The 22,291-nt window shown below is 36.2% G+C and overlaps 1 long non-coding RNA gene across 1 annotated transcript in view; it reads right to left on the minus strand.

Moving 5' to 3' along the window:
* Nucleotides 1-14,026: 14,026 nt before the first annotated feature.
* LOC111772361 (uncharacterized) overlaps nt 14,027-22,291 on the minus strand; it is a 137,979-nt gene continuing 129,714 nt past the window's right edge. The window contains exons 5-6 of the long non-coding RNA XR_011437767.1: nt 20,094-20,213; nt 14,027-15,494 (exon numbers count right to left, since the gene is read on the minus strand). This is a non-coding gene — a long non-coding RNA (uncharacterized lncRNA). The remainder of the gene's footprint in view (nt 15,495-20,093; nt 20,214-22,291) is intronic.

The following is a 22,291-nucleotide window of genomic DNA, read 5'->3' on the forward strand; positions in this document are numbered from 1 at the left end:
TTGCCGGGAGGCATCAACTGATTGAATATTCTTGGGCAGTCTCTTTGTTGGCAAGATTCTATGCCTGACTTGGTTGAGGGCTCATCTCATTAATCAAGAATGATTAGCTAAAGAAACAATCTATTGAGTCTGTCCCTGAATGTTTCTGTGAAATCATGAAGTGGTAGAAAAATCCTGTGGCTGACTGCCGCTGGAGCAGAGTCCACTGTGCCAATCATGCAAGATCAGCGAGAGAGAAAACGTACAAATGCAGTGGTGGATAGAATTGCATGTGTCTGAGCACAGCTGTTCTCATTCCTTTCTTCTTTCCTTCTCAAGGTTTAGACACTGCAACGAAGTTGGAATTTCCCTGAGTTTCTGGCTCTTTTCAGCTTTTCCCTATTGTATATTTCTCTAAATTTCTTACTTTTACTTGATTCTCTCCTAAGTCTTTTTGTCACTATCTCAGTACTAGCTGTCACTGTGTACCCAATTTATCAAAGCAGAAGCTGGATGGTAACCTCATTCCTCCTTTTCCTCTCTCCACGTTCTGATAATTCCACCTACGGGCAGATTCCATGCTCGTCCTCTTTTCTCTAACATCACTTTGAAAAGGTTCATCTGGACCATCTTCATTTCTCACCTGGACTTCTCAGTAGCCTCCAGATTGATCACCACGTTTCTATTACTGAATCCTCCAATTCATTCTCCAGACCCCAGAGTGACATTTTAATTTACGTATTTGATCATCAGTTGCTTAATATTCCAACTGCCTTTCCTTACATTTATAATAAAACCTATTTTTCTTTCAAAAATCATTCATCTTACCTATCAGACCTAGGCCCTGATAACTTCTAAAGCCTCCTCACCTTTTCACACCTCAGGCTTCTCCATGGTCTCAGGGCTGCAGCACCGGCTGTGTTTGCCTGGAAGCCTCTTCACATGGACAATTCCTTTTCTTCTTTGTTTCTGAGCAAGATCATCTCCACAGAGATCATTCTATTGCCTCCTCTTTATTTAAATCAGCTCTCTTTCCCACAAAATAATTATCCTCTAATCTAATACTCTCTTTGTTTCTTCCTTATACTTACCAAAGTTTTTGGTTGATTGCTTTTTGTCTTTCTCTACTTCTTTTCTGTCTCACCCTCCAGATGATCTATGAAATAAGCTCCTTCCCAGTTTCCCCTAAAGCATAATGCATAATAGACACTCAATTTGTAGGTGACACAACAAATCTTTATTGGATGAAATATTGCGTTAGTCAGTTCTGTATCTTTGACAGAGTTTTTACTTTAAAAACCTACACTTTTATATTATTGACATGTTGAATTTGTTTTAATGTTATCTACCTAAAGAACTACCTGAAAAACTGAAGTAACACCGAGAAGAAAGCATAGAGACGAAAGTAAAAACCAAGACAAAAATAAAAATAATCTCACCATCGGAAATAACCATCATTAACTTTTGGTGAATGTCTTTCCAGAGATCTCTTTTTACAGTGATTCAGATACTTCAGAGAAATAGAGTGATAGAAATATTGCCATAAAAATATCATACCAATTATTTACTTTTAAGATAATCTATTAAATTTATTTTTAATTTATTTTAACAAAAGAAAATTAATTGAAGTAAATTAAAGGGACTTGACTCCAAGAAATGTCTCATCATCACAGACATATTGTATAAAAGATCATCGAATGTTAACAAAAATATTTGAAAGCAATAAAAATGAAAAATAGTGATTAGAGGGGGAATTTATTATGTAAGAGGAAAGAAAAATGTGAATATTATATAGTAAAAATTGAAGGAGTTACATTTTCAGATTTTGAAGAAACACAGACAGTTTGAGGAAAGGGAAATAAACCTTATAGAGATGCCAAGTAAAATAAAAGAGAGCAAAATCAAATAAAAAAGAGGAAATAGACATAATTATGAAATGGTTTATATTCTATTAATGGCAAAGAGGGGAGCCAAGAACAGTGGCTAAATTTATTTGAAATTTTATTGAATTTAGTTGGATTTAATCACTGGACTTTTTGCAGAGGAAGATTCTCTCTAAGCTAACATCTGTTGCCAATCTTCCTCCTTTTTTCTTCCTTTCCCCTCTCCAAAGCCCCAATACATAGTTGTGTGTAGTTGTACGCTCTTCCAGTTCTTCTATGTGAGCTGCCACCACAGCATGGCTACTGACAGATGAGTGGTTTGCTTCTGCACCTGGGAACTGAACCTGGGCGCTAAAGTGGAGTATGCTGAATTTTAACCACTAGGCTATCAGGGTCAGCTCTAATCATTCAACGTTTTTAAAGGTCCATTGGTGTTATTTTCCCTGAGGTTTTTTTTTCATGTTTGAGGATATTTTTGTACTTCTGTTATCCTCATTGGGTATAGAATGTGTGTCTCAAATTCAATATCTGGCTAAGTTCTCTTCTTATATTAAAAATTGCTGTGGAGAGAGGTGATTCTTTGTTGTATGTAGCTTTCTCTTTTGGTCTGGCTACCTGAAGAATTATTCATGTAATTTTGAAATTAAATAATTTGGATATTACCCAGTGAAGTTTTTTTTCTTTTTTGAGGAAGATTAGCCCTGAGCCAAATGCTGCCCAATCCTCCTCAAGTTTTTTCTTTTTAAAATTTTCTTTATGCTCATTTCATCTCCAGACTCAATACTTTCTCCATGTTAGGAGAATTATCCTAATTGGATTTTCTATGGTTTATTTTTTGACTTCTCTATTTTATCAATAATTTTTATATCAATGATAATAGTGAATTTTAAAAATAGTAACACATGATTATAGAATTCTTGAAAATATAAACATTATAAATAGAAATAAATGTTGTTGATGGACACCCAGAGTCCCTTCTCTTAGCCTCTCCCTTCAACTCCCAGAAATAAAATATTATCTGTTTGATGTTTAGCCTTCCACATCTCTTATTTATTTTCAACATATACACGTACCCTAGCAAATATCTAGCATTTTTTGGTTTCAATTTTATTACATTTAGCAAAAATGCTATCATATTTGTGAGGCTATCTTTAATTGGTTTTATTCAACAATATCTCTAGAATGCATGTTACTACATGTGGACCTAATGCAGTGTTTTCAACAGCTGGAAAGTGCTATGTGTTTTATTTTATTTTACTTTTGTTTTGTTTCCTCCCCAAAGCCCCAGCACATAGTTGTATATCCTAGTTGTAGTGATGAGGATCAAGAGTGCCCCAGGGAGAGAAGTCCCAGGTGCCCTGCCCTACCTTTGGATCTATATCATCCTCCAGGAAGCATAGGACGTCCTGACTTAATCCGATCTCATTTCTTATCTAAAGTTACAGGACCACCCAATAACCAGATCCCACCTGCAGTCATACCATGTTAAAGATTTTTTTGATCTTTCCTTTGTCTTGTAAAGAAATAACTCACATATTTATGCCTTATAAATTTAACTCTAACCCTCAACACATTGCAGCTCTTACTGCCCATAGGTCCTGTCCCCATGCCTGCAGCTCTTTACTGCCCATGGGTCCTGTCCCCATGCTATTCCATACTATTCTCTGAATAAAAGAGCACTACTGCTAGACCTTGAGAGTCCAAGAAACTTTTCTTTCGACTCCTTGACTCACTGAGCCCGTATCAGTAGGTCATTCTAGTTCTTCTATGTGGGATGCCGCTACAGCATGGCTTGATGAGCGGTGTGTAGCTCTGTGGCCAGGATCCAAACTGGGGAAACCCTGGGGCACCTAAGCAGAGCGTGCAAACTTAACCACTCAGCCATGGGACCGGCCCTATAGTACTATGTATTTTAAAATACCAATTTATTTAGCAAGTCTCTTATGGATGTCAAGGTTGTTTACAGTCTTTGCTATTATAATACTCAATAAATATGCAAATAGGTGGGAATTTCTCTATGCTAGAAACAGTTTTGGAATTGCTGTGTCATGGAAATTTTAAAGTTCAGTAATTTCCAAAATTCTACTCAAAATAGATCTACCAAATTTTATTAATACCACAAGACTAACTTTGTTTCAAATTTTTCTCTCAACAGGGTACTCTGTCATTCCTTAATTTTTACTGCCTTTGTTTCCTGGGCTGCTGTAACAAAATTCCACACACCGGGGGGCCTCAAATGCCAGACAATTACTTTATCCTCCAATGTTTCTGGGCAGCAGAATTCCAAAATCAAGGAGTCTGAAGGGTCAGTTCCTTCTGGAGGCTCTTCTGAACTTTGCTTAGTCTTCCCCTCGTTGTTTCTAATTAATTCTGAAATTTTGGAATTGTGCTACTTGCTTCTCAGTTATCCTTCTCTAATTTCCTTTTTAACCTCATTCAACTGTTTTATCATGTTTTTGGTTTTTTATCCTTGAGATTTGATTCCTTTTAAATTTATATCATCCTAAGAGTTTCTACTACTTGAAGCAGTTGTGGGAAATTTCTTTCTCTTCTCTCCGTTTTATTTTCTTCATTTGCCTCTGAGTCTTACATGTTGTATCAGGTTTTCTCCCCCTGAGGAGTATTTTACTCTTTATCATGCCTTTTCAACTTCTTTTGTTTTTGCTTAATGTGGACATGCTTGTTATTTGTTTCAAAAGGGTGGATAAATTCTACTTTCTTGTACTGCCCCAGGGCATGAGACCTATTTGCCTTTTGTTTTCCCCAGTTCTCTCTTTCTCTCTCTCTCTCTCTGTGTCTTTCTGTCTGTTTCTCGGTCTCTGTCTCTCTGTCTTTCTCTCTCCCTCTCTCTCTTGTTCTCTCTCTCTCTCTGGTCTCCATGCACACACACATTTAATTGTTCCTTTATCTCATCTTTCTTTTCAAACATTTTATAGATACAGAAAAGTTGAAAGAATAGTACTTTGAACAATCTTTTTCTTTATACCTCTCTCTCTCTACACACACACGTTTTGATGAAATATTTTAAAATATGTTGCAGATAACATTCCAACTGAATCTCCACTATTTCTGCACACATTTTCCAAGTAAAAAGACATCCTCCTATATAACCACAATACCATTATCACACTCATAAAATTAATATTGAGTCAATAATACCATTTAATCAACAGCCCACATTTAAATTTCCCACCTTGTCCACAGAATGTCTTTCATGGCTGTCTCTCGTGTGTTTCTGGAATCCAACTGGTGTTTATCCATCGTGCATAAATACTGTTGTCTATTGAGTCTCCATTCATCTAGTTCACTCCACTGCTTTTTCACTTGCATGACATTGAAATTTTAAAGAAGCCTGGTGAGTTTTGTTGTAAAATACCCCACAGTTTGGATTATTTTGGTTGATTCCAAAGTTTAGATTCGTGTTAATCATTTTGGGAAATAAATTATATCACAATTGTGGGTTTTTTCATTGTGTTGCAACTAGAGGTGCATCTACCAGTGTGCTCTACATAAGTGACATGAGGGTCACCTCTTCCTTTTGTAGTTAAGCAGTAATCTGTGGAATAACACTCGGAGAATGTGAGGTTCTCCAACTGACAACACATTTTCACCCAGTGCTCCCGCATCCATTGTTATATTAAAATTTAGGTTAGAATTATACCTCATTGTAAGTGAGAAAATCACTTTCTAATTCTATACTTCCTATAGGGTGGGAATTTTGCATAAAAAGCAACTTTGCATAATACAGAAAGGAGGGAAAAGGTGGGGTAAAAGGAAATAGATGAAAACAGATTGTCAATGAGCTGATAATCATTGAAGCTGGGTGATGGGCCAATAGTTATTTATTAAAATTTTACTTTTTAGAAACACATTTTTTTTCTTAAGATTGGCCCTGAGTGGGGCTGGCCCCGTGGCTGAGTGGGTAAGTCTGCGTGCTCCTCTGGGGTGGCCCAGGGTTCCGCTGGTTCAGATCCTGGGCATGGGCATGGCACTGCTTGTCAGGCCACGTTGAGGCAGCATCCCACATGACACAACTAGGAGGACGTGCAACTAAGATATACAATGATGTACTGGGGGGATTTGGGGAGATAAAGCAGAAAAAAAAAAAAAAAAGATTGGCAACAGTTGTTCGCTCAGGTGCCGATCTTTAAAAAGAAAGAGAAAAAAAAAAGATTGGCCTTGAGCTAACATCTGTTGTTAATCTTTCTTTTTTTTCTTCTTCTTCTCCCCAAAGGCCCCCAGTACATAGTTGTATATTCTAGCTGTAGGTACTTATAGTTCTGCTATGTGGGATTCTGCCACAGCATGGCTTGATGAGTTGTGCTATGTCTGCACACAGGATCCGAACTGGCAAAACCCAGGGCCTCAAAGCAGAGTGCACAAACTTAACAACTTGACCATGGGGCTAGACTCTATTACAATATTTTATCTATTTACAACTATATGCTAGTGTGTGTTTGTTTAATTTAGTATGTTAAAATACATTACTCTCCTGTTCTTGGTATTCAGATTGAAACAAATTTATTATTCCATTTTTAATGTGAAATATGAAATAATCCTGTATAACTCCCCAAGTAACCTTTTTGGTATCTTAATTGCATCACATTAAATATATAGTAACTCAGGGAAAGTTGACACCTATATGATATAGCATCATTCTATCAAAGAACAAAGGTATCTTTCCAATTGTTCAAGTCTATTTTTGTGTTTTTCAGTGCTGTTTGAGAGTTTCCCTCATGTGGGCTTCGCTCACGTCTTCTTCTAAGTTTGTGCCTAAATTTATCTTGTTTCTTCGTCTTCCTCTTCCTCTTTCTTCTTCTTCTTCTATTTTTTGCTATTTTAGATGGAGTTTTCTCTATTTTTTTCTCTTTTATAGTTTTACATATAAATAATCTTTGTTTTTATATTGACTTAAGCACTATTTTATTACTTTTGTTCACATTATTGTTGATTCTCTTGGATTTCCAGCTATATGATCTGGCATTGGAATAGATTCCCTCCTTTCTGATAGTCTGTCCTTCTCTGACTGATTGGTTGTGTCTCCAGGCAGTATCAAGCGGTGGAGCTGTGGGTGTCCTTTCATGTGCCTAGTGCCCCTATTGAGTATCTGTTGTTTCTGCATTTCGTTTCATGAGATGCTGTCTTTAGGAATATTCCTCTGCTATGTTATAAAATTTAGGCATTCCTGATATATAAACATTTATAGAATCTGAGGGAAGGGGAGAAGACAGAAAATGAAATGCTCCTTTTTTAAAGTTTATGACTTTAAGTGTATTCTCTCTTTGGTTGCTAATTGAGAAGGCTTTATCTCTTAATTTTATTTGTTATGTGGACAATTTTTTTTTAAAAAAAACAAAAAAATTCTTAAATTAAAGGAAAGTTAATGTATTATCCCACCAAACTAAAACTTATTCACCTTAAAAACATCTTATTGAAATTGTTAAAAAAAATAACAGACTCAAAATGGAGTTATTTGCCCTCATGACAGCAAATCAAGACTCAATTGCAGTTTCAACCTCTCCCCAGAACGTAACCTTTAAACAGTCAATCTGGACTTTCCTGATTAGCACTGGTGAGGTAATCTGTGTGGTGAGACCCCTGCCATTCCTGTCCTCCAAAGAAGATGACCCAGCTTAAAGCAATCCTTACTTTCTTTTGCTAACAATGTCTTTGCCCCCTAGCCCTTCTGCCTATAAAAACCTTCCATTTTGCATAGCTCCTTGGAGTATCTCTCTACTTGCTAGATGGGATGCTGCCCAACTCATGAATCACTTAATAAAGCCAATTAGGTCTTCAAATTTACTTGGTTTAATATTGTTTTTTAACAAAATATTACATGTATAAAATGTGCATATTATAAGTCTACAGCTCAATGAATTTTTACACCATGAACCCACCCATGCAACCAACACCCAGATAAAGAATCACATCAGTGCTGGCTTCCCAGAAGATGCCCTTGAGTTCTCCTGCGTTTGCCGCCCATCTTCACCACTCTCACAAGAAAACCGCTACTCAGGCATATACAGCATAGAACAACTTTATTTGCTTTCTACACTATTTAAATGGAATCCTAGCATATGTATTTTTGACCAGTCTAACTTCTTCTGTTCAACAATATCTTTATGAGATTCATCCATGTTTTAGGAAATAGTTGTAGATTTTTAAATTTTCATTACTGTATAATATTCCACTGTATGACAATAGGACAACTGATTTATTAATTCTTTTCCCAGGTTTTTGGTGTTTTTAAATTTTTGAGATGCTTTGTTTGGTTGGTTTTGCTTACTATTTTGCTAATTCTTTTTGGTATTTATTTTATTACTAGAAAAGAAGATTATGTGATCTGTCTTCAAATTGTCATCCTTATCAGACATTCTGCCCTGAAATTTTTATGTGAATTTGCTTATGGTGAACTCCAGCGAGAGGATTCAAGGAATCCTTTTAAATTATTACAAGTGAGAAGAGTGAAAATGGGGTTGTTGATCAAGGTAGCATCTCCTAACAGATAATCATCACAGACTTGATTATAAAAGGACCATCAGAAGTCCATAGAGTGACCAGGGACCAGATGCTAAGAGATGTGTTAAGCCAATGGTAGAGGATGAGAAGAGCACATTCCATTGACTGTTTACAAGGAATATAATATCAGGCCAGCTGCTTTTGTCCTGTATATCTGTGCTGTGTGGTAATAAATAAAATAACAATCTTATACCACTCTTTCTAACTACATCGTTGACATAATACTCAATTATTCTGGATTCTAGGTGGAAAATTATTTTAAATTTTATATGTGTCCTGGTTTCCAGTCAAATGTATCGAGAAATGTAATAAAGTAGATTTAGAATCCTGTGTTTTATCATTAGCTCTGACACTTAGTAGCTGTGTAAATTTGACCAAGTTATTTATCTTTGTGATAAAACATAAAACATCATAAGGGCAAGCAATTAAACTTTTAGTGCTTAACTGAAAAGTAAATGCTTATAAATGTCTAATGAAATAACTCACAACATTTTCTCCATACTCATTGACCCTCCTGGACTAATATATCAAAATGAGTTGCTATTGAAAGGAGTTCATGGAGGTTTTAACTGGTGAAAACATACTCTTTTGTTTCAAATATAATAGGCATAAGATATCCCGATGTTTAGGAGCTTAGTTTATGAAAAATATGAAATATCTACATTTTTTAAAAAATGGAAAATCCACAGAAACTTATTAAGAAGAACATTTAAAAATATTATAGCATAACTATTCAGTTTCTATTACCATGCTTTAATATATATTTGGAATTTTGAAAAACTCTCTAATGCATATATAAATATATGTATATATGTGTACATATGGCAGTAAAAGGCCTCAAACATATATATTCATATATACATATATATTATAATTAAAGGCCTCAAATTTATGACAGCATTTTAATTTATAGTTCTAGAAGAACATTTTTCCAGAATATTGATTAAAGATGCTAAACTCATATTTTTGTTCAGTATTATAAAATATGAAACTAATAAACGTATAAAAATGTAGGAATTTCAGTTTATTCAGATGAAATTCAGAGGACTATGGAGAAAATTCAAAGCAGAATTTTAAAATTGTGACATGCAAGAATAATCTTGTTACAGATATTTTTCATTATACTCAATATTATTGACTATATTTTTACTATTTCTGAAAGGATAAATTGGTTTACCTAGACCTTTAGTCATGTAATATGTCACTGTGCTGTATAGTGGATAAAATTTATATGAATTGTTTCTCCATATATAACTAGTAGTGTGAGTGTATGTACACAAGACAGAGAGAAAAAGAAAGAATATTAGTTAAAAAAATAACAACATACTAAAAATAACAAATGTTGGAGAGGGTGTGGAGAGAAGGGAACCCTCATACACTGCTGGTGGGAATGCAAACTGGTATAGCCACTATGGAAAACAATATGGAGATTCCTCAAAAAACTGAAAATGAAAATACCATATGACCCAGCTATCCCACTACTGGGTATCTACCCAAACAACTTGAAATCAACGATCCAAAGTAACATATGTTCCCCTATGTTTATCGCAGCACTATTCACAGTAGCAAAGACATGGAAACTATCCAAGTGCCCATCAACTGATGATTGGATAAAGAAGATGTGGTGTATATATACAATGGAATACTACTCAGCCAAATAAGCCAGACTGAGAAAGACAAACACCAGATGGTTTCACTCATATGTGGAATATAAAGCACATGGACAAAGAAAACAGTTCAATAGTTATCAGGGGAAGGGGGTTGGGGGTGGGCACAGGGGGTGGAGGGGAGGAAGTATGTGGTGACAGACAAGAAATAATATACAACTGAAATTTCACAAAGGTTTAAACAATTATGAACTCAATAAAAAAACTGAAAAAAAATAACAGCAAGACAGCTCAACATTCTTTTTTTAGGCCTATTTATTGACATACCTATTCAAATATCTTGGTCCATTCTCAACTGCTTCATTTGAAAGACTAATTAACATTAACAAGCCACTGTATAGGCTTAATTGCATGACTTCTCCATCAAAGAATGCCATTTTTTTGCTGAAAATCAGCAGTAGCAACAACAATAAATGAATATAAACTTTTAAATAATGAAAAGACAAAATTTTCACAATTGTATTTATTAGCCTAAACTTGATATTGTATTTTAATGTATCAGATGAAAACGACAGCAAGTGGCCATGAAAGTAGAGAGGGAACAAAAGAAATAAAAATATATTAGCATCAAAACATGAAGTCTTTTTAAATTATTGATACTTAAAATCATTTTTGTCTTTGGAAATATTGCTAATGGTTGTGGGAGAGAGAGAAATTTTACAGATAGACTTCAATATGGAAGCCCAATCTTGTGACTTGAGGATGCTCGCGAGTAATCCACCTTATAGAACGAGAGCTGAGTTTCCAGATTTGACCCATAATGGGATCTGGGCACCATTGAAGAAAAGTGGTTTGAAAACTCTCTTTCAAATAACAGTTTCCATGGTGATGTCTGGGAGCATTTCAAGCCATTTCAGTGGTTTGAGCACAAGGAAACCAGGGTATATCTCTGGACTTCTATTCTGCTTAAAGAAAGCCTGTCCATTCTATGATTTGTATACAGGGACTCTGTGTACAATTCCATAATAGCTAAGAACAACAACATCAACAGAAATAAAACCACTATTATGGAAATTTTTGCACAAAATATTTCAGTAGTCAAAACCTTTCAAAATGCTATCTTCAAAGGAAGTACTTTGAAAACTGAACACAAACATGTATCATATGCCTCTAAGAGAACCTGTAAATATGTGTCCTATAGTTGCTGTACTTTAAGAAAGATACAACGAAACTGGAGAAGTATACAATTCAAGAGATAGAGGAGTTTGGAGGTGGCCATATGTCTGTCACCATACCCATGTGCAGCTCTGTCCCAGGCATTTCCTGGTCCCTAAATCAGACCACCTGGTTTAAACTTTGACTGGTTCTGTAATCCATTAGATACCTATCCGTGTAAATCAATTATTTTTACTCTCATCTGTAAAAATGGGAATAACAGCAGTGCAGGCATTTCTGCTATATACTTTTCTGAAAAGCTTTGGGTCCGAAAAATTGCACATTGAACAGTTTCTGGGTGGGTTTAGGCGTAGAACATGCAATTTCGTAACCAGAACAGAAACATAAACAAGCTGGCCACTCATGTCCGCCAGAGGCTGTCTCTGGGGCTATTAGAAATGCTCAAAAAAATAGAATGTAGCTGCTGCTTGAAGATACTGAGACCATTCAGACGGAAGTGGAGTTCTGAACGCAGGAGAAAATGTGACCTACCTTGAACCCATCCCTAAGCAAGGCTGGAGGTGTGTCTCTCTGGAAACAGGCAGTGCATACGGATGCTTATTTTTATTTTTACCAGCTTTGTAGTGGTATAATTAACGTGTGATTAAATACACATATCTATAGTGTACAATTTGGTACGTTTTGAGGTGTGTATACACCTGTAAAAATATCGCCACATCCAAAATAATGAACATACCCATGACTCCAAAAAGTTTTCTGTATTTTTGTAATTTATCCCTCTCTTTCGTCTTCCTTCCCAGGCACCTGCTCATAACTTTCTTCACAGTAGATGTTTGTATTTCATGGTTTTATATAAATGTAATCATATAATATGTAATCTTTTTCCCCCTTCTTTCACTCAGGAGAGTTATTTTGATATGTATCTATATTATTGTGTGTGTCAATAATCTTGTACTTTTATTGTTGTGTAGAATTCCATTTAATTAGCATATCATAGTTTGTTTATCAACTTACCTGCTGATGAATATTTGAGTTGTTTCATTTTCATGGCTATTACAAACAAATCTGCTATGAATATTCACTCAAAAGTCTTTGTATCAACACATGCTTTATTTAATCTCAGATAAATACTTAAGAGTGGAATGGATCATATTGCAGGCATATACCTAAGTTTCTGAGAGACTGTCAACTTGTTTTCAAAATGGTTGCACCGTTCACACCCCCATGAGCAGTGTGTGAGAGTCGCAGCTCCTCCAGAGCCTCCACAATACTTAGAATGTTCATTCTATTTAATATTTGCAATTTACTAGGTGGGTAAATGACAAAGATCCTATTATAGTTGGAGACTTCAACAACCTTCTGTCAGTAACTGATCAATCAAGCAGGCAGAAAATCAGAAAGAATATAGATGACCTGAACTGCATTAAACTAAACAGCATGATTTCCCACAGGTCGAAGGAGTCTCTCAAGAGAACTTAAAAAAAAAAAAAAAGTGGGGGCCAACCAGGTGGCAAGCAGTTAAGTTCGTGCTCCACTTCAGTGGTGGCCTGGGGTTTGCTGGTTTAGATCCCGGGTGTGGACCTACTCATGGCTTATTAAGCCATACTATGGCAAGTATCCCCCATATAAAAGAGGAAGATGGTCACAGATGTTAGCTCAGGGCCGATTTTCCTCAGCAAAAAGAGGAGGATTGGTGGTGGATGTTAGCTCAGGGCTAATCTTCCTCCAAAAAAGAAAAAAAAAACCTAAACAAAGATACAATTTTTCAAAATTTGTGAGACGCAGCAAAAGCAGTGCCTGGAAGGATATGTATAGCATTTCAATATTCATATTAGAAAAAAGGAGCGATTATTTGAACAGGTATTCAGCAAAGAGGGAATATGAATGATAAATAAGCACATGAAATTGTTATTTAATTTCTAAATATTGGAGAATTACCTGGCTATGTTTCTATCAATTTTTTTTAATTTAATTCTGTTGTTGTCTGAGAATATACTTTGGAAGATTTTTATTATGTTAGATATAGTAAGGTCTCTTTAATGGCCCAGAATATGGTCTATCTTGGTGAATGTCCCATGTGTGCTTGAGAAAAATGTCTATTCCACTTTTGTTGGATGGTGAATACTGTAAATGTCAATTAGATCAATTTGATTGATAAGGCAGTTCAAGTCATTTGTATCTTTACTGATTTTCTGCCTGCTTGGTTTATCAATTTCAAACAAAAGATTATCGAAGTCTCCAACTGTAATAGTGAATTCATTTAAGTCTCCTTTCAGTTTTATCAATTTTTGCCTCATATGTTTTGATACTCTGTTGTTAGGAACATACATATTTAGGATTGTAATGTCTCGTTATAGAATTAACTACATAGTTTGTCATTATGTAGTGCCACATTTTAACTCTGATAATATTCCTTTTTCTGAAGTCAGTTTGTCTGAAATTAATATTGTCACTTCAGCTTACTTATGGTTAATGTCATTATGGTATGTCTTTCTCCATCCCTTTACTTTTATCCTATCTGTGTCTTTATATTTAATAGATGGCCTTTATAGAGAGTATATAGTTGAGTCTTGATTTTTTAAGCTAATCTGAAAATCTCTATTTTAAACTACTATATTTAGCCATTCCCACTGAAAGTGACTATTGATATAGTTAGATTAAAATCTGCCATCTTTATTTATTTTTATTCTTTGCTTTATTTGGTTTTAATTGAGCATTTTATATAATTCCTTTTCAAATCTCTCTTGGCATATAATTTATAATTCAATTTAGAAATTTTAATAGTTATGTATGCAGGAGAGGAGCAGCTGAGGACTGGACCATGGGGCTCAGGGAATTGAAAAAAGGTGCACACAGCTGATGGCAAAACAGACATACTTTTATTCACTCTGGTTGACAAGCCAGTGGGAGTGCAGCAGCTCCCCTTGTGGCCGCTTTTATATGACTACTAGACAAAAGTGGCATACAGCCAGCAGATGACACAATGTTTATTATCCAGGTTACATAGGAGTTTATATACATGGATGGGGCGTGTGCTGCCTGCAGTAGACATGCTGAGTCACATCTGCCCAGAAGCTGCTCCAGTCTGATTGTTGATAGTACCTCCATTTCCCTTCAAGTTGCCATAGTATTTACAATATACATTTAAAAAGAATCAGGTCCACTTTCATATAACACTGTATCACTTCATGTACCATTGACATATCATACAATAGAATATTTCCACTTCCTCCCACATCCCAGAATCATGAAGGAACTTTCTCCATTCTTCCCAAGGAGAATTTTTTGGGTTACTGGAGGTAGAACTCACAAAATTGTGGACCCCCACTCAAGGCTGCCTATCCTTTTCCCTGAAGTATTTAAATCTCAAATTAATCCACACTCAGTCTCCACTAATATGTCAAATCCAGTTGAAATGTTTCTCCTGGTCTTGGCTCCAGCATACAGGATTCTGTGCCCAATAAGCCCTGATTCTTTGGAGCTCTCTCTCAAGTTTTTGGAAGCAGCAGTTTGCCATTTGACATCAATTATCTAATGGATCTAAGAAGCGTTGTTGATTTTCAGGGTTTTTTTCTTGTTATGAGAACAGGAGTCATGACTTCTAAACTCTTTACACATGGGGCCAGAAACTAGAAGTTCTAACAACATATTTTTCATACTAGTATTTGCATGTTTTAATTATATAATTTTCATTTTATTATTTTTGGCTTATTTCCATTCTTCCTATTGTCTTTTGAATCCTTGAACATATTACTCATTGTAATTTTAACTTCTGGGTTCAATAACTTCATTCTCTTTGTTCCTTGTTCTTTTTTTCCTATTGATAGTTTTTCTTTTGATATTCAGCTAAGTTTTGTCTTCTCATATGCATTGTGATTCTTGTTATTGAATTCCAGATGCAGTATATAGAAATTATAGATATATGTTGAAGTTTGAGATTGTTTATTTATTTATGCTTTCCCTAGGCAGCCCGGCAAGGGCAGATCTCAATCTATTCAGGATTATTGTCTTCTAAAGTTGCATTTCAGTTCTTGTCAGCACTTGTCCATTTCCAGATCTCTCTTATTTGAAGGACACAGCTCATCCTTTAATATACATCATGCCCTGACTCCCAGCAGATCTTAAAGTCAATTTTTTGTCTCACCAGGCCCCTCGAACTTAGAAGTTCTTCTTGACTTTTTCATCCCTCAGCTGCTACTTTCTCCTCAAGGAGAAAAGAGATGTCAAATTTTAGTCTCTCTTCTGTTGCCTTTCCTCATCAACTGGATCACACTCCTGCAACTTCACATTACTTTGGGAACTCTTCATTGATTTCAAACAGAAGGTTTTCCTGTTTCAATTTGAATATAAAGAAATAAACGTTCCTTTCTCAAAAAGAAGATTGATCTGAAATGTCTGATCTGTTTCTACCAATAGCTGAATTCTACTTAATAAATATTAGGAAAATCAATAAGTAATAAAAGTTAAAGAGTAAAATAAAAATAATAAATAAATCCATGGTTATTACAATTAAACTAATTTAACTTAATTTAAACCAATTGAGTGTGAAAAAAGTTGACACCAGCAGCTCCATTTTATACCCTAGACTCCATATTCTTAAAAAATATGAAACTGCTCACCTTGCTGACCTGTCAAAAGGCATTTATTTGCTGAGAAAGGATTATCTGAAGGATTGTGCAAAAATATACATTTTCTGTTGGCAAAAAAGATGACCTTAGATAAGCTAATGACCTGTCACATAAATTGACCCTTCCTAACAAGCAACTGAAGGGATTGTTCTGGGCTCCCCTTGTTGTCAATTAAAACTCCTGATTTTTATTCCTTAGGAGGACACTTTTCTGGCTGCTGCCAAATCTTGTGTTCGCCAATTACAATTCTCATACCCCCAAATAAATGCTATCCATTTGTTTTGAAGTTGCTTCATTTTTTCTAAGTTGGCATAACTTAAATAATATTTCTATCAAACAGACACACGTCCAGGAAACTTCTTCAGATATGCAAGACATGTTTGGTGACTGAAGTTTATTTTAACAAGATGTCCAAAAAGAAGTAGACCATTCTCCTACTTATGTCAAGAAGTTGACTTCAAATTTTGGAAATATAAGTGTTGTTACACTCCGTGACACAAAATACAAAACAATCTTTGTTTTTACTTAAGAATTGAATTTTGGATTCAAAATTTAAAGTTAGGCTTACCTGCTGCTCTTAGAGCCTCACTGTTAAGTGAAAAATTTTATAAGAGATGAGACTATGAAATTATTGCAGTGATATTAAGAATATCTGGATTCCACAAGATGTTAAGTATCTTACAAGTAGTACCACTGGACCAGAGGTCTATGGGGATTTGATGGTATTATAAGGGAAATAAACTAGGACTTTTGATGCATATCTATTGAAGATGCAATGTCCTGTGGGGGATCAAAATTGGCCACCCCAAAACATGTCTCTTTGCCTTGATTATTTTTAAGAATAAAAGACTCTGAGAGAAACTTTGACCTTTTCCCTAACTGCATAAAATAACTAGAGATAAAAGCCCCATCTCCAGGACAGGCCATTACCATAGATAAGTCTGGGTATTGGTAGACTGTGAGGGTCCTTGCTAAGCCCATTCTCATCAAAGTTCTAGCTACCAAACATTTACTTTTCCATTTCCATGTGAATTCCCTTCTTCCCCTTTGAAGCTCCAAACCACTCCCCTCAACATCCTCCTTTGTCTATAGCTGAAGAAAGTATTTAAGCTGGCAGCCTCAATCATTCTGGCTAGTTGTTCAGTTTTCCTGGGTTTCTCCCATGTCTACATGTTATAAAGCTTTGTTTGATTTTCTCTTGCTAGTCTGTCTCATGTCAATTTAATTCTTGGGCCAGCCAGGAGAACCTAGAGTGGGTAGAGGAATTCTCTTCCTCCCCCACAGTTGTCTTAAGCCATATACACACAGTTATGCCTGTGGACAGATAGATGAAGTAGCATGATGTTAGCCAGCTGATCAGGCTGTCCTCAAATATAAGTAGTTGATAGTTATGAAATAAAATCTATGATGCATGCAGCAATTACTTCATATTAAAATAATATTATAAATATTGACTAATTAGTAATTACCTGTGCTTTTCATAGTAGCACTAACAGAAATATCTGAGATAAAATTTATGGACTCATTCCTCATTTTTTGAAAATGATCAGTTGCTCTAATCTTGGATTATAAGATTGATTATACACTTTTTTGCACTTTTTTCCTTGAATCAGAAGTCATCACACTTGCTAGAGTAAGCAATAATGTTTTTCTTCTTCTGAAAATTCTTCAGGGCACTGTTTAAGTGCTCATTCTTAACATGTCTTAAATCTTCTTGTGTAATGGCTTTAAGATTGAGGTGTAGAACAGTAACAGCAAGCTATTACCGCACGGAACTCCCCCTTACATGTCTCTGGAACTCACATTTTGCTAAAGTACAAATTAAGCAGCACTCCATGAATCCAAATCTTCTGCTATGATTCAAGTTTGTGGTTGTTGTTTTAGATAATTTGTTCACTGTACTTTCAGCAACATTTTATTAGGTCTTCTTTTTTTTTTACGGATTGATTTGTGGTGAAATATACTCTTATCTACCGTTTAAATTGCACACTATCCAATTTAACCATCTTTCTCTTGTCAGAATTACAGGAATCTCTCTCCAAATGTGGGACAATTATATTCCTAAAAAAGTAGCACGGTTGAGGAAAAAAATCTGTTTGACAAGAGCAAGTTATCATAAAATGGGAAGTTTGGTAGAAACAGATATAGGCATTACATATATAAATGCACCCACACATGCAGAGTAAACTACAACTTTAGAAGGCATCTGCTTCCAAAATAAACAAGATGCGTTAGTGTCAAAATCTTGGCTCTTCAAGTAAGCGTCCTATTTAATCACTTTCTCATATTGTTCAGGATAATATGCTATAACTTTGTGTCCTTCCAAGGTAGAGTCTCCAACAATTTGGTATTATGTAATTACATTATTTAAGAAATTTTTAAATAGTTCTTGAGGGTTTAAACTTAGTGTCTTTTTTATTGAGATGCCCTCTACCAGCCTTGCTGTCTAAAACTCATTGATTTATCTACTCATTTATTTTGCAAATTTTAGCAAATTGCTTATATCTCTACCAGATCTTTTCGCAGAATCACTATGATAAAGGATAAGTTTTCTTGACCTGTCTTCTAGACATTCCTATATGCTTAGCATTGTGGTCTACACTAAATTAAGCAAATGTGAAAAAATTGAGGGTTTTAAAATTTATAATGCAAACACAATTCTACATCATCTTGAACTGTTACTGGCAAAAGGAGTCGACGAGCTTAGACTTGGATTTCACCTTTAAATCATGTGAAAGCCAGTGTGATCTACTAGACGAGGCTAGTGTGATTCTGTTTGTGTTTGTTTTATTGAAGGCAAGGTGGAGATGGTTTTATTTCGTTCTAGGAGGACGGCTCAATGTTAGGAGTATATAGCATTTACTGTCTCAAATGCTGCTTAGCTGGCCTCTCTTTACAGACTCCTGTTTCTACAGAGACAAAGCAGACAAAAGCCGAGGGAACAATGTCCATGAACAACTTGTTACAAGATGCTTTTTGAGAGCTAGGACTAAAGGCATTTGTCTTGTTTCTGTTCCATTGGGCACAATCCAGGTGAGGACTGCAGAGAAGATAGAATCACCTTGAGGGGCCGGCCTGGTAGCACAGCAGTTAAGTTTGCACGTCCGGTTCTCAGTGGCCCGGGGTTCGCCAGTTCGGATCCCGGGTGCGGACATGGCACCACTTGGCACACCATGGTGTGGTAGGCGTCCCACGTGTAAAGTAGAGGAAGATGGGCATGGACGTTAGCTCAGGGCCAGGCTTCCTCAGCAAAAAGAGGAGGACTGGCAGTAGTTAGCTTATGGCTAATCATCCTCAAAAAAAAAAAAGAATCACCTTGAAACTCCAGGATTTAACCCTTTAAGGACAGTAGTGCATATAAACTTTGGCAGAGATGTCAGCATATCTTGCTGATAATGTGTGTAATTTGCAATTTGCAGGCATCCTCTCATGAGATGATATGAAGGGGACTGAGATAATATGAAAGCTCAGTTTGTGTGTTAGTAGAAGTTTGCTTTTCATGATACCTGGCATTTTTCGGAGCAGTGATGTTTTGTGGAGAGAAAATTAAATTTGAGTAATTCTAGTTATTTTAATTCTATTTATATCTTTTTGCTGAGTAAGCCTAGAAAAGGTGTGTTATTTATATCAAATTAGTTTCTATTTATTTGCACAAAGGCTCTATAAGTCTGTTAAAAGTCAATTTTACTTTTTAAAAAATCAGTCTCCTGGTTAAGTATTTTCTTTCTCACAATATGTAGTTCAAAAATAAACTTGGAGTTTTTAAAATAATTAGCTGTTATGTAGAGAAGTTTTAGTGTTCAAGTTTATTGCACTGCTAGTTGTTATCTTGATTCAGTGGTATTCTAATTAAGACAATTGGGCTGGAACTTTAGAACATACGAAAATCATACGCTGTATAATTTTTAACATCGAAAGACTGCACTTTCTTCAAGAGTGTTTGTAACTCCATTCTCTACATCCACAGTTTAATTAACTATGCATTTTTTAACTCCTGGATATTTGTGAGGTTAAACTGACATTTTTATTGACTTAAAACAATAAAATTTCTCTCGGTGATCAATGATATTCCTGATCAATAGGCAGCATTTTCCCTGTCGGGCATTCAGGTTTCCCCTCCCCAGAGGCCTTACAGTCCTGAGCGTGCAGGCAGCAGATGGAAAAGTGTGGATGAAGGCATGTCCCAGGGGCTGAGAAGTATAGCCCCTGGCTGGGCAACCAGTTGCCAGAACAACTCTTTACCATGATAAGAGTCGCACAAATTGAGCTACCCCTGACACACGAGTATCCTATAAGCTTACCTTTTCCAAAGTCCCAGAGCCATGAAGCAGATTTCCATGATGCTGCTTCAGTCCCACGTCCCACAGTGTTGCCCATCACTGGGGGCCACAGAAGGCTACCACAGAAACTTGGCGGGTGGTCTGAAAAAGCAGGGGAGACATGATGAAATCTCCCTGGTCTCAGGGACACAAAGATGTCATCTAGCCCCCACAAATTCTCGAGAGTCCAGCAACATTTAGTCAATTAATAGAAATCTTCAGTCACAAAATTAATTGTAAGACCGTGTGTTTCCATTCAAACCTTGCATAAACCAAGGCATTCTTTGCCCAGAATTGGTCTGTTCCTATTTTTGAAGTCCAATAATAAATATCATGATCTCAAAATATACTTCTTTTAGTTCTGTACTGCCACTAGCTTTATCCAAGCACATGCTCATAGGCATCCTCTACTGTATATTCTTTTCCAAAACTGTGACTTTCCACAACTATTTCATTATTATATTTTGACTTGGGACTGGTAATTATGAAACGACAATATGAAAATCATTTTGTTGCCACTTACTTCATATTTAAACAACTTCTTGTATACTACTATCTCAGCCCCAATTGAAAATAGAATGAGAAATGTAAATTAAAAAAAATCACAATGAGAAAGAAAATAAGAGATCAGAATCAGAGTGGCTAATCTGGTGCCATATACCAAAGCCCAAGAACAACAACAGAATGCTAAAAGTTTGCCATCCAAGACTCAGAAAACCCTTACATGATTCTGGCAAGTATTTCCCTCAACTTGTGGATCTTTAAGGAAGACAGAGAGGAATAGAATTCTCCCAACCATTCAAAATCTCTGAGGGAACATCCTCTGGCTTAAAAAGGCATCTCTGTCTCTAATCGAGACCAAATGCCCAACTGCTCAATTTGAGGTCTTGGAAAAGCCTTTTTTTTTTTTTTTTGAGGAAGATTAGCCCTGAGCTAACATCTGCCACCAACCCTCCTCTTTTTTGCTGAGGAAGACTGGCTCTGAGCTAACATCCATGCCCATCTTCCTCTACTTTATATGTGGGACGCCTGCCAGAGCATGGCTTGGCAAACGGTGAGTAGGTCCGCACCCAGGATCTCAACCGGCAAACCCCGGGCTGCGGCAGTGGAATGTGCAAATTTAACCTCTGTGCCACTGCGCCAGCCCCATGGAAAAGCCATTTTTGATCTCAAAACAAATGTTTTCTAAATATATGTGCAGTTCCAAAGCTGCTACTATCTGCTCTAGCATTTTGAGTCCTCCCCAAATGATTATTATTACAATAAGATTTATTACAAAAATAACTAATATCCATTGAACATTAATTTTATTTCAGGCAATATCCTAAATTCTTCACAAATATATTTCAAAGGTAGCGTTAATATCCTCATTTAAATATGAGCAAGTGGTGTTTCTGACGGGGCACTCAGGTCATAATGGTGCGCCTTGTTTCCTGCAGCTTTAGAAATGCACACTCATTTCAGGCACCTTTAAGTTAGGACCAGGAGAGTTAAATCAGTCCCAGAGACTGCGATGTTTTCCAAGGGACGATCCTGAGCCCATTTATGAAGATGCTTAGAAGAAAGGGAGTGATATGCGCTAATTTACCCAAATGCATGCAATGGGGAAATGCAGAGAATAAGAACTACCTGTCTCAAGACACCAGAAAGTACTTGACCTGTTTACCAGTTGGGAGATAAAACCCACATAGAACTGGGAAGGACGCAGGATGCAGTTCACGTCTTTGGGCATGGGGACAGAGTTCCCTTGTATTAATGACTCTAAGAGGCAGACTTCTAAATACGCCCCGCTTTCTCCAAGATTTCTGTCCCCTGGTTATTCAATCAAACATTAATCTATTTACTGATGTAAAGGGGCTTTGCAGATTTAAGCAAGGTTGCTCATCAGCTGCGCTTAAAACAAGGATTATACATGTGGGCCCAATGTAATCATATGAGCCCTTATAAGCAGAAGAGGAAGGTAAAAGAGGAAGGCAGAGAGATGCAGCAGAGAAGGACATCAGAGAGATCTGAAATCTGAGATGGACTTGACATGCCATTGCTGGGTCTGCAACGTAGAGGGTGTAAGGACCCTAGGGAGGCCTTCATGATCTTTACAATTCCCTTTGTTTTAGCTTTATAATTTCTGAAGCTTATTTAACTACCTTTTATTTCTTAACAACTGTCAAATTTTTCAGGCT

Source organism: Equus caballus, chromosome 4, assembly GCF_041296265.1.
Source record: "Equus caballus isolate H_3958 breed thoroughbred chromosome 4, TB-T2T, whole genome shotgun sequence".
Taxonomy (NCBI): domain Eukaryota; kingdom Metazoa; phylum Chordata; class Mammalia; order Perissodactyla; family Equidae; genus Equus; species Equus caballus.